The sequence below is a fragment of the Mobula birostris genome, chromosome 5 (genome assembly GCF_030028105.1).
Source record: "Mobula birostris isolate sMobBir1 chromosome 5, sMobBir1.hap1, whole genome shotgun sequence".
Taxonomy (NCBI): Eukaryota; Metazoa; Chordata; class Chondrichthyes; order Myliobatiformes; family Myliobatidae; genus Mobula; species Mobula birostris.
This window is the reverse complement of record NC_092374.1, coordinates 80462056-80478116: the sequence shown is the minus strand read 5'-3', so window position 1 is coordinate 80478116 and position 16061 is coordinate 80462056. Positions and strand designations below refer to the sequence as shown.

The following is a 16061-nucleotide window of genomic DNA, read 5'->3' as shown; positions in this document are numbered from 1 at the left end:
TTGGGGTTAACAGGGATAAGGAATCGGCCATGAACTCAATGGGCCGAATGGCTCAGTCCTGCTCCTGTGGTGACACGTCCTCTGGATTTGTGCATCGCCCCAGGGCCCTTCAGACCCAGGCGGGGACATCAGGGTGGGGGAGGGGAGGCGATGGGAAGGGGTGTGAACTGTTAATTAAAAAAGCAAGCAGAGAGTTGGCTGAGCTGAAGATGAAAGAAACAGTGGGCGTCAGTACTCACAAGATCAAGAGATCAAGGTGGGGAACTGATGGGCCAGGCTCATCACTACAGACCCCAAACAGGGACAAACCTCCCGCACTTGCACACGTGCTGGAATTCTTGGGCGACTCGCACAACACGCTGCCGCCACTCGGCAGGTCTGGCGGCATCTACTGGGAGGAGTAGATGGTTGAGGTTTCAGGCTGAGACCCTTCATCAGAACTGGAAAGGAGGGGGGGTGGTGGAAGGCAGGCAGGATAAGCATTTGTTACACGCCAATGTGTGCGATTTGACCTCGCCAGTTTAAGAGGGGTTTTGGCCAAGGTAGACCACTGGAGGGTCGGGGTAAAGGTGTAACAGAGGAGGCAGCGAAAGGGGGAGTAGTAGGGTCGAAGGATACCGATGGGGTGACAGCGTTTCCAGTGCTGGGCGGGTAGAGAACCGACAGAGAGCAACAATGATCGGCCTGAAGAGTAAGACATGGCAGGAGGTAAATATTCTGCCACAAGTGATGAAGGTCCGAAACGGGCCACCAGAGGAAACTGTCCATACGACTGTAAGACATATGAGAATTAGGCCATTCAGCCCATCGAGTCCACTCATTCTATCATGGCTGATTTATTATCCATCTGAGCCCCATTCTCCTGCCTTGTCCCTGTAAACATTGACGAGCACTCAAATGACTTGGCCTCCACAGCCAACTACGGCAACAAACTCCATGGATTCACCACTCTTTGGCTAAAGAAATTCCTCCTCATCTCCATTCTAAATGGACGTCTCTCCATTCTGAGGCTGTGTCCTTTGATCTGAGACTCCCCCACCATAGGAAATATCCTCTCCACATCCATTCTATCGAGGCCTTTAAATATTTGATAGGTTTTAAAGTGATTCCCTCCCCCCACATTTTTCTAAACTTCAGCGAGTGCAGCCCCAGTTACATTAAACATATATTAGTTGTGCATTTAATATTTCAGTAAAATTTGAGTAATATTCTAAATATACTATCTGATCAAGCATTTTTTTGTTGTCTACATAACTATGGGTTTGTATGTAAAAGTGTATGAACGACAGGCAAGGAGGTGGAGAGAGGGTGAGGGGGTGGGGGGGAGAGACTGTGAGAAGGGGGAAGGTGACAGCGAATCAGATTTCTGAACAGTCTATGAACCCACACCTCAAATATTCCTCGTTTACACTGTTTACTCTTTTTGTAACTTCTAGGAATTTGTACGTCTTGCACCATCCTGCTGCCACAAAACATCACGTTTTTATGACTCATAGCAATGGTGATGAACCTGGCTCTGAGGTGGCTGAGGATGAACTTACAAGAAGGCCTTGGGCTGACTGAAGGGTGGCATGGTTTAGAGGGGCTGATTGGCCTTGTTCCATTGGCCCCGCTGGCACCAAGCCCAGGATCTGCTCAGCTGACTGAGCAGCCTCTGGCTCGTGGACAGATCACATGTTCCTCTCCCAGTGCCCGCCTCCTTCAGCCCAAGACAAAGATGGATGAGGGCCAAGCTTCAACAGCAGCGTTCCAGCTGTTTGTCCCCGAGAGGCAGAGGCAGAAACAGAAACCAACTCTACTACACACTCTAAACCACCTTTATATCCCCCACCACTCTAAAACACCCTCCAACCCTCTTCCCTTCTCTCCCTAAAATCCCCTACAAAACCCCCTCCCAACAAATCACTCAGCTCTTTCAGAAACCTGCTCGCTCTCCGAGACATTACGCATCTTTCCGAAACCCTCTCCCACCTCTCCAGAACCCCTTCACCCCTCTCTGAAACCCTCTCCCACCTCTCCAGAATCCTCTCATCCCTCTCAGAAACCCTCTCCCACCTCTCCAGAATCCTCTCATCCCTCTCAGAAACCCTCTCCCACCTCTCCAGAACCCCCTCACCCCTCTGAAACCCTCTCCCACCTCTCCAGAACCCCATCATCCCTCTCCGAAACCCTCTCCTACCTCTAAGAGCCCCCTCATTGCTTTCTGAAACCCTCTCTCACTAGCCCAAAACTGCCTCATGCCTCTCCAAATCCCTCTCCCACCTCTTCAGAGCCCCCTCATCCCCGTGATTTACCTAAGGCAATGGAGGTCACACTGGTGTCGCTCATTGACTCCAACCGTCTGTGCACCTCACTCCCCAACATCCTGCCATACTACCTACCCTACACACACGCATCTCACTTCCAGCAAACCCCACCCTCTGTCCCCATCTCCTTCTATCAATGCCCCCCACCTCCGCTTCCCCTCTCACCACACCCTGATCCTCCTCTCCTCTCTCCACCCCTGCTCCCCCTCCCCTCTCTGCCTCACCCGCCACCTCTTCCCTCACAATCCCCCCTCCCTATTCTCCTAACCCCTACACTCCAACACTTGACCTCTCCGCTCCTCTGCCCCCAACACTTCCCTCCCAAACCCCTCCCCCTCCCTCTCAACCCACGGCCACAGGCCCTCACTCTCCCCCGGCAATGCCCCTCCCAGCCACTAGCAAGTGCTTTTGCCTCTCCTCAAAGTTGTGGATGTTGCTGCCAATTGCCTCCCCTGCCCCCACCCTCCACCCACTGTTTCACCTCTCTGCCTGCTCATCCCTGACAAAGTTACAACGCTATCGCCCCAGAAGCCGGGACCTTCCCGTCGGAAGGCAGTACGAGACTTGAAGAGTTAACAGGTTGCACGGTTCTTTGGTTTGAGCACCCACAGAGAGTACAGGCAGAACACAACACAACTGTATACAGAAACCAGCTCCGCTGTGAGAAACTCCAGGTCCCACCACAGGCTGACTGACAGATAGGCCTCATTAACGTCACCTTTCGCAAGGCTGCGGACAAACCAGCACCTTCTCTCACCCCATCACCACCGGCAGCAAATCACGTCTCTCCCGTCTGTGGCTCAAGTTGGACTCCCCATTCTAATTTACAGCCTCTCTCCTCTCCCCCCCCCACCCCCGTCAGTGTCTCATGTCAAGTTTTCTGTTCTAATTTAAAGCCTCCCTCCTCTCCTCTCCCCCGTGTGGCTGACTCAGCCTTCAGTGCCCAATCAGATCAAGCAGGAGAGCCGTTGCAATCCACCGGCCACCTGTAATCCAACAGGAAAACCGTGGCTCCGGGTTTTGCTTCCAACCATCCATTGAAATTGGGTGACCTTTGAACTCCTTAGTAGAGAATTATTACCAAATAATCCTGTGTATCAGCCGCACTCCTGCCCTGCTTGCATTACGACCTTGCACTGAATTGGGAGTTTTTACTACAGGAGTTGATGGTTTCAGGTGGTGGGGGGGGGTGGTGAAGGAGTGGGGAAAATTGCAAGGGCAATAAATGCTGGCAGAAGCCCATGGTCCCAACAGTGTTAGAGCACAGACACAGGCCCTTCAGCCCTTCTGATCTATCCTGTGCAAGATTCCCAGTTCCCAGCCAAGCTCGTCCTATTTGTCTGGGTTTGGCCCGTATCCCTCTAAATCAGTGTTTCCCAACCTTCTTTATGCCATTAAGCAAGGAGTCCATGCACCCCAGGTTGGGAACTGCTGCTCTAGACCTTTTCCATTCGTGTAGCTGTCCAACTGTCTTCTAAATGTTACTCATGTACCTGCCCTAAGCCACTTCCTCTGGCAGCTCATTCCATTTACGGACCACCCTCTGGGTGAGAAACTTGTCCCTCAGGTTCCTATTAAATCTCTCCTCTCTCATCTCAAACCTGTGCCCTCCAGTTCTTGATTCCCCAGTGCTGGGGAATGACTGAGTACTCACCCTATCGATGGCCTCATGATTTTATGGAGCTCTGTAAGGTCACCCCTTATTCTCCTACACGTTCCCAGGCCTGGGAATTGACTGTACCCTCACCTATCGATGTCTCCCATGATTTTAGATTAGATTAGATTAGATTATGAGGACACGCAATCCTCTTTTACTGTCATTTAGTAATGCATGCATCAAGAAATGATACAATATTCCTCCGGCGTGATATCACAGAAACACAGGACAGACCAAGACTGAACGACTGACAAAAACCACATAATTATAACATATAGTTACAACAGTACAAGCAATACCGTAACTTGATGAAGAACAGGCCACGGTAAAAAAAAAGTTCAAAGTCTCTCGAAAGTCCCACATCTCACGCAGACAGGAGAAGAAAGAAAACTCTCCCTGCCATGCCCGACCACAGTCCGACTCTGAATTGTTCAAAAACTTCAAGCATCTGATCGTCTGCAAGGACACCCCTCATTCTCCTATGAGGTCTCAACCTGCCCAGACTTCAAGTCAATCCCTCGAGTCCTGGCAACATCTTTGTTAAGTCTCCTCTGCAACTTTCCAACTCATTAGCAGCTTTCCTGTACTAGGGCGACCAAAACGGAACAAATTTTCTGAAAGTGATCTTACCGACATCTTGTACAATAGGCACATGATATCATAACTGCTGACTGATGAAGGGCTGCGTGTAAAGCCCCTCCTTCAGCACCCTGCCTAACTGTGACTCCTCTTTCTGGGAACCGTGTACTCATACTCCTGGGTTAATCCGTTTTTACAATGCTCCTCAGGGCCCCAACACTGACTGTGAAAGCTCAGACCCAGAATTCTACCCCTTTATTGAGAATAATCCTTCATTTGCTATTCCTCAGCTCACCTATCCATCTGCAAATCTGCAAGATTCCTCTGCAAATCCTGATAACCATCTTCAACGTCAATGGTAACAACTAATTTAGTGTCCGGGACTTGCCTGCTTGGCGTTTCTACCATCAGAAAAGAAGTACAGGAGCCTGAAGAACCTCACTCAATGTAGGAATAGTTTCTTCCCCTCTGCAAACAGATTTCTCTACAGCCCATCAACACTATCTCACTGTTCCTGCATTTTACTGTATGGCTGCCACAAAATAACAAACATCGGTGATCTGTAGAAACCAAGACATCTTCAAGGAACGGTGCCTCAGAAAGCTGGCGTCCATCATTACGGACCCCCATCACCCAGGTCATGCTCTCTTCTCATTCCTCCCATCAGGGAGGAGGTACAGAAGCCTGAAGGCACACATTCAGCTTCTTCCCCTCAGCCATCCGATTTCTGAATGGACATCGAACCCATGAACACTACCTCACTACTTTTTTTTCATTTCTACTTTAATATATATACTTCCTATGATTCATTTATCTATTTTTTTCTGTATTATTGTCTTGCATTGTACTGCTGCCGCAAAAGTTAACAAATTTCACAACATATGCCAGTGATATTAAACCTGATTCTAATCTGTGACTCATCCACACAGAAGTTCTACCTCAGAAAACTCAATGTCAAAGGTCTCAATCACCCCTCAAAGAAAGCCCCCTCTTTGCAGTATTAGTCTGAATTCTTAAGATTTCTTATTATAACCTATGGCAATTTTTATGTCTTGCATTGTACTGCTCCTCGAAAACAACAATTGTCACGATTTAGTGGCGCTGGTGGGGTGGAGATATGTTTCCATCCAAAGGAGGTGTGAGGTGCTCCTTCCCTCTGCTAGCCTGCAGGTCACCCTTGGGCAAGGTGCAGCACCTGGTTAGCCACCCCACTCCACCCCAGATCAGGATCACGTGAAGCCATGGAAGCAGGTGGTGGATGGTTATATGAGCAGCTGGTGCACATCACAAGACCTGGTTATGCGACCACTGACGCCTGGCAGACAATCTCTGAATAATGGCTCTGGTCACCCGTCTTGTAAAGACACTGCCCAGAAAAAGGCAATGGGCAAAACAATTCTGCAGAAAAATTTGCCAAGAACTATATGGTCATGGAAAGACCATGACTGCCCACATCATACTGACACGGCCCAGAATGAATGAATGATACTGTAGTTGGGATTCTCCCCAGTATGACCAAACCATAACCAGACTGAGTGGCAGAACAGCTCCAGCTGATTGTGATATTATTTTAAGCAGCACTTCAGAGACTCTTAAAGATGATAGAAAAATGAAGGGCTGCATAGGAGGGAAGGGTCAGATTGACCCCACAATGGGTTAAATGGTTGGCACAGCATCTTTAATTTTGTTAGTGATGATAACTCTGACTCTGACTCAAATGCTGACAATATTTTGCATATTCTCATCCAAACCATTTCTATGGATGACAAACTGCAGCAGGACCTGCACCGAGCCCTGAGACAGGACCCCAGTCCCGGGCCTCCAGTGTGAAAACCAATCCTCAGGTGCCACGTTCTGCTTGCTACATCAGCCTGCCACGTGGAAGCTGATCAGAAACGATACTGACATCCATGCAGACCACCCTCGCCTATAGCTGCAGGATGAATTGAACAAAAACCGTCCAAGGTCCACACCAACACCAGGACAGGGGCGGGCACAGTAGGCGGGTGTTGCCTTCTTCTGCCTCTCTGAGCTATGCCAGGCCTACAGAGACGCTGCAGCTCTGAAGGATACCATGTTCCCTCCCAGGAGAGCATGAAGCTCACTTAATGCCTGAGTCATCCAGCGTCCCATCCCTGGGTTCCAGGAAGCCCAGGAGAGTGCAGACACATTTCAACATAAAATCCTAAGCCAAGGATCCAAACAATAGCCACCAGCAACCATGACCAGAGGCACTAAAAGGGCACAGGTTACTCACCATTGGTAGAGGGATGGCTCCAGCATTTCTCCGCACAGCGTTCGCCACAACGGTGGCATGGTTCTGGGGGAGCAGGGAGAGAGACGGTCAGTTAGTGCACAAGGGGAGAGTCAGAGACACGATAGGTAAAGACACATGCTCAGACACAAAGTGAAGCTCCCTCTATGCTGTCCCATCACACACTCCCAGGGTCAGACAGAGAGAATCTCCCTCTACGCTGTCCCATCACACACTCCCAGGGTCAGACACAGAGTGAATCTCCCTCTACACTGTCCCATCACACACTCCCAAGGTCAGACACAGAGTGAAGCTCCCTCTACACTGTCCCATCACACACTCCCGGGGTCAGACCCCAGAGTGAAGCTCCCTCTACACTGTCCCATCACACACTTGCTGGGCATGACATTAACTGGTGTTAAACTGACACACTCACTGGCACTCGATAGTTGCAGATGAAAATTTGCTTTGTTTCCAGCTGCCACACGAGACTGGCTGCCGTATCGAGTGTGGTTCAGTGAGACTGTGTGGTGAAAATCCCCACCACCCTCCCCCCCCGACCCCCAAAGTTCTGTTCTCACACAGGTGCTGTTATCTCAGCATCAGAATGTTGTCAGCACTCACTCTGGTACCCAACCTCCCCCACAGACCTCCAACCAACCCTCACCTCCTCCTCAACTCTGCCTGGCTACGTAACCGCACACTGGTTTTGGGCTGTGGACCAGAAGTGTGGTTAGAACACGGACATTCAACACAACCCAGCTGGCTCTCTCACACTCACACACACACACAAATGCACTCAGACACACACACAGATACAGATGCACTCATATACTCACACAAATACACATTCATACACAAATACAGAAACACTGCCACACACACAGATGCACCAACACTGACAAGCATACAAACATTTTGACCCACTGACATTCATACACACACACACACACACACACACACACGATCATGCATACTAACACTCACACACAGACACACTTGCATGTGTACATGCAAACACAAATACAAGTACATTACACATGCACATACATACATGTATGTGAATACATAAGTGCAAACATACACCCAGTGGCCATTTTATTAGATACATCACTACACCTTCCCAATAATGTAAGTATCTAATCAGTCAATCATGTGGCCAGCAATTCAATGCATAAAAGCATGCAGATGTGGTCAAGAGGTTGAGCTGTTGTTCAGACCAAACATCAGAATGGGGAAGAGATGGGATCTAAGCGACATTGACGGTGGAATGCTTGTTGGTGCCAGATGGGGTGGTTTGAGTATCTCAGAAACTGCTGATCTCCTGGGATTTTCACACACAACGATCTCTAGAGTTTACAGAGAATGGTGCTAAAAATAGAAAACATCCAGTGATGGGCAGTTCTGTGGGTGAAAACACCTTGTCAATGAGAGAGGTCAGAGGAGAATGGCCAGACTGGTTCAAGCTGACAGGAAGGTGACAGTAACTCAAATAACCAAGTGTTACAACAGTGGCGTGCAGAGGAGCATCTCTGAACATTGAACAGGACGGTCTACAGCAGCAGAAGACCACACTGGGTTCCACTCCTGTAGCTAATAAAGTGGCTACCGAGTGTATAAGCTTCCACACTCACACTTGCACACACAGATATGTTGCTTATGCGCACGCACATACACATACACACGTATGCATACACAATCACATGTATTCATATACAAAGCCACACACACAATACACACACAAATGCATGTGCATGTACACCTATATACAACTACACACATACACACACGTGTGTGTGTATACAGGCAGACACACAAGCATATGTGTACATTTTAACACACACAGAGACGGCTGCACTGGGTGAGCTGGTTACGAAAGGGTTCCCTGCTAAACACCTTTTGATCTCCCCCCAGACTCACTGCATCCGCACAATACCCAAAAGTTCAAAGTACACATACGTCACCATATGCCACCCTGAGATTCACTTTCTCGGGAATTTACGCAAGTGCGTAAGAGGTGGGAGAAAAAGAGGGTGCAAGTCTCCAAAACCCAACTTATACACGTGCATGGCAACAGAAAGTTTGAAGTATATTATCAAAATATGTATAAGTTATACAACCCTATTCATCTCCTCTATAGGCAGCCACAAAACAAGAAACTCAAAAGATCCTATTGTAAAAAAGACCAACAAACACCCAATGTGCAGAGAAAGAAAAAAAAAACACAAATCATGAAAATATTGAAAGCAAGCAACACTATTCAGAATGAAAGTGAGTCCATTACACAAAGTTCAGAGCAGGTCACAACCACAGCCTCAGTTCAGCACACAGCAGAACATATTATCGCGGAGCCCCCAGACACGAAGCCCGGAGCAGGGGGAGCAGGCCACAGGACCTGATGGTTGAAGGGCAATAACTGTTCTTGAGCTTGGTGGTGTGGGACTTGCGGCTCCCGCACCTTTGGTCCATTGGAAGCAGGGGAAAGACAGCATGCCCTAGATGGTGGGGGCCCTTGATGATGGTCTAGTCTCTGCCTCCGCTTCCCTTTCAGGTGCAACTCCTCCAACACCCTCTTATCCCTCAGCATACCCCTCACTTCCCACGTTTACATCTGCCCCTGCCCCTCCAATGATCTCGTTTTCATTCACTCTGCCAGGACCTCCTGACAAGCTGAAACACCTCAGTTACACAGTTACTGTGGACCCCTCTGTTCCACAGGAAACACCCCCACCTCTCCTATCTTTGCTCTCAGTTAACTGGAATTGGATCATTATTGTCGGGTACCGAGGACAGTGAAGAGCTTGTCTTGCATAATGTACGTTAATAAAAAAAAAAATTGGTGAGGGTTGAAAGGGAAATACCTCCTGGGGAAGTAGAGGCATTGGTGAGATCTTTTGGTGGTTGGTGATATTCATTTCGAGGAACTTGAAGCCTCAATCCTTTCGATCTCAGTACCATTAATGTAAACAGAAGCGTGTGCATTGCGAACTGCTCCCCCATCCTACCCTTCCTGAAGTTAACGCTCTCCACTCCTGCAGAAGTCCCCAGTGTAAATCCGATATTCCGGTATTATAACGACAAGACAATTGACGGGGCCCTCGAGCACAGTCTATTATTTTACCCAGTCTGGCATTAACTTGCTGACCTCGCGTTCTGTTCGATGCCTCGACCAGAAAAGCTGTCTGCCCTGCTGTTTTCATCCAGCCTCTGACATTTCATTGGGATGAAAGGACGTATCCTATATCCGTTCAGGCAACAAATTCCAGTCTGTCACCACCCTCCGGGTGAAGAACTGTTTCCCTCCTACCTCCTCAACCACAGGTTCAGCTACCTACCAGTGATATGTGCCAGAAACAGCTTCTACCTCTCTGTTAAAAAACTAGTGACCTCACAACCTGTCTTGTTATAACCTTGAACTTGTTTCTTTACCTGCACTGCACTCTCTCTGTAGCTGCTACGCTTTACTCTGCATTGTTATTGTTTTACCTTGTTCTACCTCAATGCACTGTGTAATGATCTGATCTGTGTGAACGGTGTGGACAGCTTTCCACCCTGTCTCACTACATGTGACAATAATAAACCAATTCCAGTTTCTACACTCCCCACAGGACTGACGTCAGCAATGGCCACTTTGACAGATGCCCCTACATCACAGAACTGCGGGAAGAGGCCAAATTCTGGTCCCAATCTGGGGTTCAGTGGGTGGTGGGCCTGCCAGGGAAGCAAGCCCACGTGAGCCTCGACTGCACTGGCCCCTCTGCAATTGCAACTCATATTTTTATTTGGTTTATTGAGATATAGTGTTGAACAGACCCTTCTGGCCCAACGAGCCACAACGCCCAGCAACCCACCGATTTAATCCTAGCCCAATCATGGGACAATCTACAACGACCAATTAACCTACTAGCCGGTACCTCTTTGGACTGTGGGAGGAAACTGGAGCACCCGGAGGAAACACACGTGATCACCAGTAGAACGTATAAACTCCTTACAGAGAGCATCACCAACAGGAGAGAGTCTGCGGATGCTGGAAATCCAGAGCAACACACACAACATGCCGGAAGAACTTGGCACAAGAATCTTTTCCACAGATACTGCCTGAATTGCAGTTCCTCCAGCATGTTGTGTGTGCTCCTTACAGATGGTGCCGGAATTGAACTCTGAACTCCGACGCCCTGAACTGTGATATGGTGGTGCCCACTGCCCTCTATCAAACTCTTTCTCCAATGTTCTACACCTCCTATCTTCCTACATTATCCCCACCCCTCTCCCTGCCCACCGACCTTCCCCCTCGCCTGGTCCCACCCATCACTTTTTCCTCCTTCCCTTCCCCCCAACCTTCTTATTCTGTTTTCTTCCCCCTTCCTTTCCAGCTCTGAAGATTTCCAGTACCTGCAGAATCTCTCGTGTTGATGAATATTTTCAGAATTCTCCAACCTGTCACAGTTCTATCTTGTATAAAGTCAATGCCTGGTAGCAATGATTTGATCTGTATGAATGGCAAACAAGACTTGTTTCTCACTGCACCTCGGTACATGCGACAATAAGAAACCAATTCCTGTGCAGAATTGCTGCAAATTTATAAATTTAGAGGTCAATCTGCCCAGAAAATCTCTGCTGTCTGCAGACCACTGCCTGAATTACAGGCATGCAGTATGTACGGACCAAAGGCGTGTATGGGTTCAAGGTGACATTTGCTGGCTGCCTGCAGGGCTTGCAGGTATTTTCTGCCGGGTGGGGATGGGGCGTTTCTCCCCCAGCCCACACCACCCACCCACCCACGACAGCGAGCCAGGGGCCGGGCCGAGCTGACCCACTCACTGTGTCAATGAGGGTGGCTGGGGGACACCCTCTCCTCCACCCACTCGCTCTCCCACCACCACTGTTCCTGTGACCCCCCCCCCCACCCCCTGCCGGCACTGTCGTATGTTTCTGACGGATGGACAGGTATTGGGAATGGGGCACAGCTGTGAGAACAAAGACGGGGGGACAACCCCTCACTTTCTGACTGGATCCTCTACTGCCCTCAGGACCCAACACTGAATTCAACCACTTCAAGTCTTTTGTATCTTTTACTTACTTACCTAGCGATACGGCTGGGAACAGTCCCTTCTGGACCTTTGAGTCGTGCCGCCCACAACCCACCTATCTAACCCTGGCCTAATCTCACCACAATTTTCAATGACCAGTTAACCTACTAGCTGGTACGTCTTTGGACTGTGGGAGGAAACCAGAGCACCCGGAGGAAACCCACACTCACGGGAAGGACCTACAAACTTGCTTACAGAGGTCACCGGGATTGACCTCTGAACTCCGGCGCCCTGAGATGTAATAGGGTCATGCTAAACGTTACGCTACTGTGGTGCCCCACAAAGTTCTGGGGAAAAATATTGAACCTCCAACTCTGTTTCTCTCCCTCTCTCCCCCCCCCCCCCACAGATGCTGCCTGACCAGCTGGGTATTTTAGACTGTCAGATATAGAAGCAGAATTAGGCCATTTGGCCCATCAAGTCTGCTTTGCCATTTCATCATGGCTGATACATTTTTCCTCTCAACCCCAATCTCCTGCCTTCCTCTCATATCTCTTCATGCCCCGAATACGGCCACTGGGTATTAGAGCAGAATTCGGAGATTAGCAGAAATTAGTAGCATCTGCTGCATTTTGCATCTTACAGCTTCCCTTCCCACCTCTCTACCAGCCCAATCTGTGGCTTTAAAGCTCTCTCAAGCCAGCTAATATATTGCTGATGGTGTCACATCTAGGCATTAGAACATAAAACAGGAACAGGCCATTTGGCCCACAGTTTGTGCTAATCATGATGCCAAATTATACTAGACCCACCTTCTAGCACATGGTCTCTTTCCCTTCATCCCCTGCACATTCGTGTGTCTGCTTAACACCCTCGTAAGCACCTCCACCACCTCCCCTGGCAGCAAATTCCAGGCACCCACCACCCTCTGTGTGAAGAACTTGCCCGCAAATTTCCTTTAAACTTTCTCCCTTCAACTTGAAAGAGTGTGCCTGCTCATACCTGCTATTTCCATCCTGGTTAAAAGACTACCTACCCTATCTACACCTCTAGTAATTTTATACATTTCTGTCAGGTGTCCCCTCCACCTTCGAACTTTATTCTGCATTGTTATTGCTTGACTTGATTCTACCTCAATAGAGCCGGTGGCTCTGCTGCATTAGGAGTTTCAGCAGATTTGGTACATCACAAATTTCTACAGATGAATGATCTTCCGAGAGGACCACAACCTTGTCGTAGGGTTTGGAGGCTTGCGGGCCTCAGTGACCCAGAGAGCTACACTGGCTGGAGTCAGGGCCTTGTGCTTTGGCTTTTGGTAGGGTCACCCATGCCAAACAGGTCAAAGGGTAGAGGTCAGACTAATAGTCGTCCACCAGTCCTCCAGGTTGGGGGGCGGGGGGGGGGGGGGGGGAAGAGGTTTAGCTCAGGGCTAACGACCTGACTGGTAAAACACGACTGTTACAGAAACAGCAATGAAGAATCGTTCATCCTCTGAGTGTGACGGTATTCCTGAGTCTCCACCCGGGATCTGCGTGACTGACAGTAGTGAAAACTGAGAGGAAGCTACTGACATGATGAAGGAAGCCCTGAACAACATTAAAGATGGGGGGGCCTTCATTGCTGCCCTCACACCAGCAGTGTTGCGGCAGTTTACCACAGGTGAATGATGGAGAGTGTTCACCGCTTTGTATGGAGGCTCCAATGCACAGGACCGAAAGAGGGTCATAGACTCAGTCCATTCCATCACAGGCACAACCCTCCTCTTCATCGAGGACGTCTTCAAAAGGCAGTACCTCAGGAAGATAGTACCCATCATTAAGGACCCTCACCGTTGGGACACGCCCTTTTCTCATCGCTACACTCAGAGAGGAGGCAAGGGAGCCACGGGAGCCCGAAGACCCACGCTCAGCATTTTAGGGACAGTTTCTTTCCCTCCGCCATCAGATTCCGGAACAGTCCATGAATCCGTGAACACCAACTCACTTTATTTCTTGTAATTTATGGGGGTTTTTTTGGTCTTTACATTGCTGCCACAAAACAACATATTTTACATCATAGAAATAATAAATCTGTTTTTGAAAAACTGCAAAGTGACCTTCCTGTCAGATCAGACCAATCTAACCATTCCCTTCTGACCTCTCTCAATAACAAGGCATTTTTGCCCACAGAAGTGCCACCCACTGGGTTTCTTTTTTTTCGCTTTTTGCACCATCCTCTGTAAACTCAAGACCAGGGACTCCCAATCATTTTTATGCCAGTGAGCCTTACCATTAACCAAAGAAGTCTGTGGACCCCAGCTTGGGAACTCCTGCTCCCTGCTCTAGAGACTGTTGTGCGAGTTCTGAGATACTCAAACCACCCAGTCTGGCATCAACAATTCTGCAACAATTCAGGGACAGCTTCTTCCCCTCTGCCATCGGATTTCTGAATGGACATGAACACTACCTCACTTTTTTGTGCAATATTCATTTAATTTAACTACTTAATATACTGTATATATACTTACTGTAATTGTTTTTTCTCTTTATTATGTATTTCATTATACTGCTGCTGCTGTTAAGACAACAAATTTCACGACATATGCTGGAGATATTAAATCTGATTCTGAGAGTCACTCAGATCACATTTCTTCCCTATTCTGACATTTGGTCTGAACAATAACTGAACCTCTTGACCATGTCTGCATGCTTTTACTCACTGTGTTGCTGCCACCTGATTGGCTGGTTAGATATTTGTATTAATAAGCAGGTGACAGCTGCTCCTGATAAAGTAGTCACTGAGCATATATCACTGATGATAAACCTGATTCTTCTTCTGATGTTCAAAACAAGAATTTGAAAACAGTGAAAGCAAAAAGTTAACAGCCTGGTACAGATCACAAACATGTTCCTGAACGTGGCTTTTATTTGTATGGATTTTATGCCACCGTCACACATCTCCCGAGAGAGCAGATTCTGCACTATTGATCTCAATTCTGGGTACGTTTATGGTCCGGGAGCACGCTGAGAGCCAGCATCTCACTGGCCTTACAGGAATGCTCCCAATGGAGCGTCTTTCCATAGATTTCACCCCACCCCCAGCAGTCTACAAATAGATGTCCTCTTCTTCCATTCCCCCCCCCCCACAAACACCTGACCAACTGGAACCTGGGGTGGTGCAGGAGGGTCACTCACACAGAACGCTGCAGGAATTCAGCAGGTCAGGCAGCATCTGTGGAAATGAATAAGCAGTCGATGTTTCCGGCCGGGACACTTCTTCCGGACTGGCAAGGAAGGGGAAGATGTCAGAATAAGGTGAGGGGAGGGGAAGGAGGTCAAACTGGAATGAGATAGGTGAGACCAGGTGAGGGGGCAGGTGGGTGGGTGGGGGATGAAGTGAGACACTGGGAGGTGATAGGTGAGACCAGGTGAGGGGGAAGGTGGGTGGGTGGGGGATAGGTGAGGGGGAAGGTGTGATGTGAGACACTGGAATGTGATAGGTGAGACCAGGTGAGGGGGCAGGTGGGTGGGTTGGGGATGAAGTGAGACACTGGGAGGTGGTAGGTGAGACCAGGTGAAGGTGATGGGTGGGAAAGGGCTGAAGAAGGAATCTGATAAGAGGGGACAGTGGACCATGGGACGGTGTTGTGGGGGAGAGAAGGAAGGGGCAGTGAATGATCTGGGGTCTCCCACGCACTGTTCGTTATCTGCCGCAAGTTGTGTCAGAACTTCCCCCTCTCCCTCATTCCCTGCTAGTGCTTGTCGGCAGCTCATTTGAGAGAGCGGCTGAAGGTGGTATTTGGCCTGCCAGCCCAGCTCCACAGGGGCCAGGTTGATTCCTGGCGATGGTGGTTTGACTGGTGAGGAAAGATTAAACAGGCTGAACGTTGGACCTTCGCTCTCCTGAGTTTATGAAAACCAGTGATTTAAAATCTACTGAGCAGAGGAGACATCTCTCCCAATACGGATGCACCTTCAGGGGGCACAGCCTCAGACAGCTAGCATCAATCAAAGGTTCTCCCCATGTTCCCGTGAACTCACCCAGATTTGGCCCCTCACACTGGGCGGGGGGAGGGGGGAGCCAGTTAACCCGCTGACTCTGCATGTGGTTGGGAAGTGGGAGGAACCCAGGGGACCGCCACGGGGTCACAGGGAGAATGTGCATACTCCCCTCCTCCCCACCGGAGGTCAGGATCAAACCCATGTCCGTGGCCCTGTGAGGCAATGGCTCTACCCGCTGTGCCAATGGGCACCACC

At 49.2% G+C, this 16061-nt stretch overlaps 1 protein-coding gene across 2 annotated transcripts in view; it reads right to left on the bottom strand.

Moving 5' to 3' along the window:
• LOC140197794 (lysine-specific demethylase 6B-like) overlaps nt 1–16061 on the bottom strand; it is a 225974-nt gene that overhangs the window by 135553 nt on the left and 74360 nt on the right. For both annotated transcript variants that reach the window (XM_072258243.1, XM_072258242.1), the window contains exon 3: nt 6800–6862. The gene's annotated coding sequence lies outside the window, so the exon portion shown is untranslated. The remainder of the gene's footprint in view (nt 1–6799; nt 6863–16061) is intronic.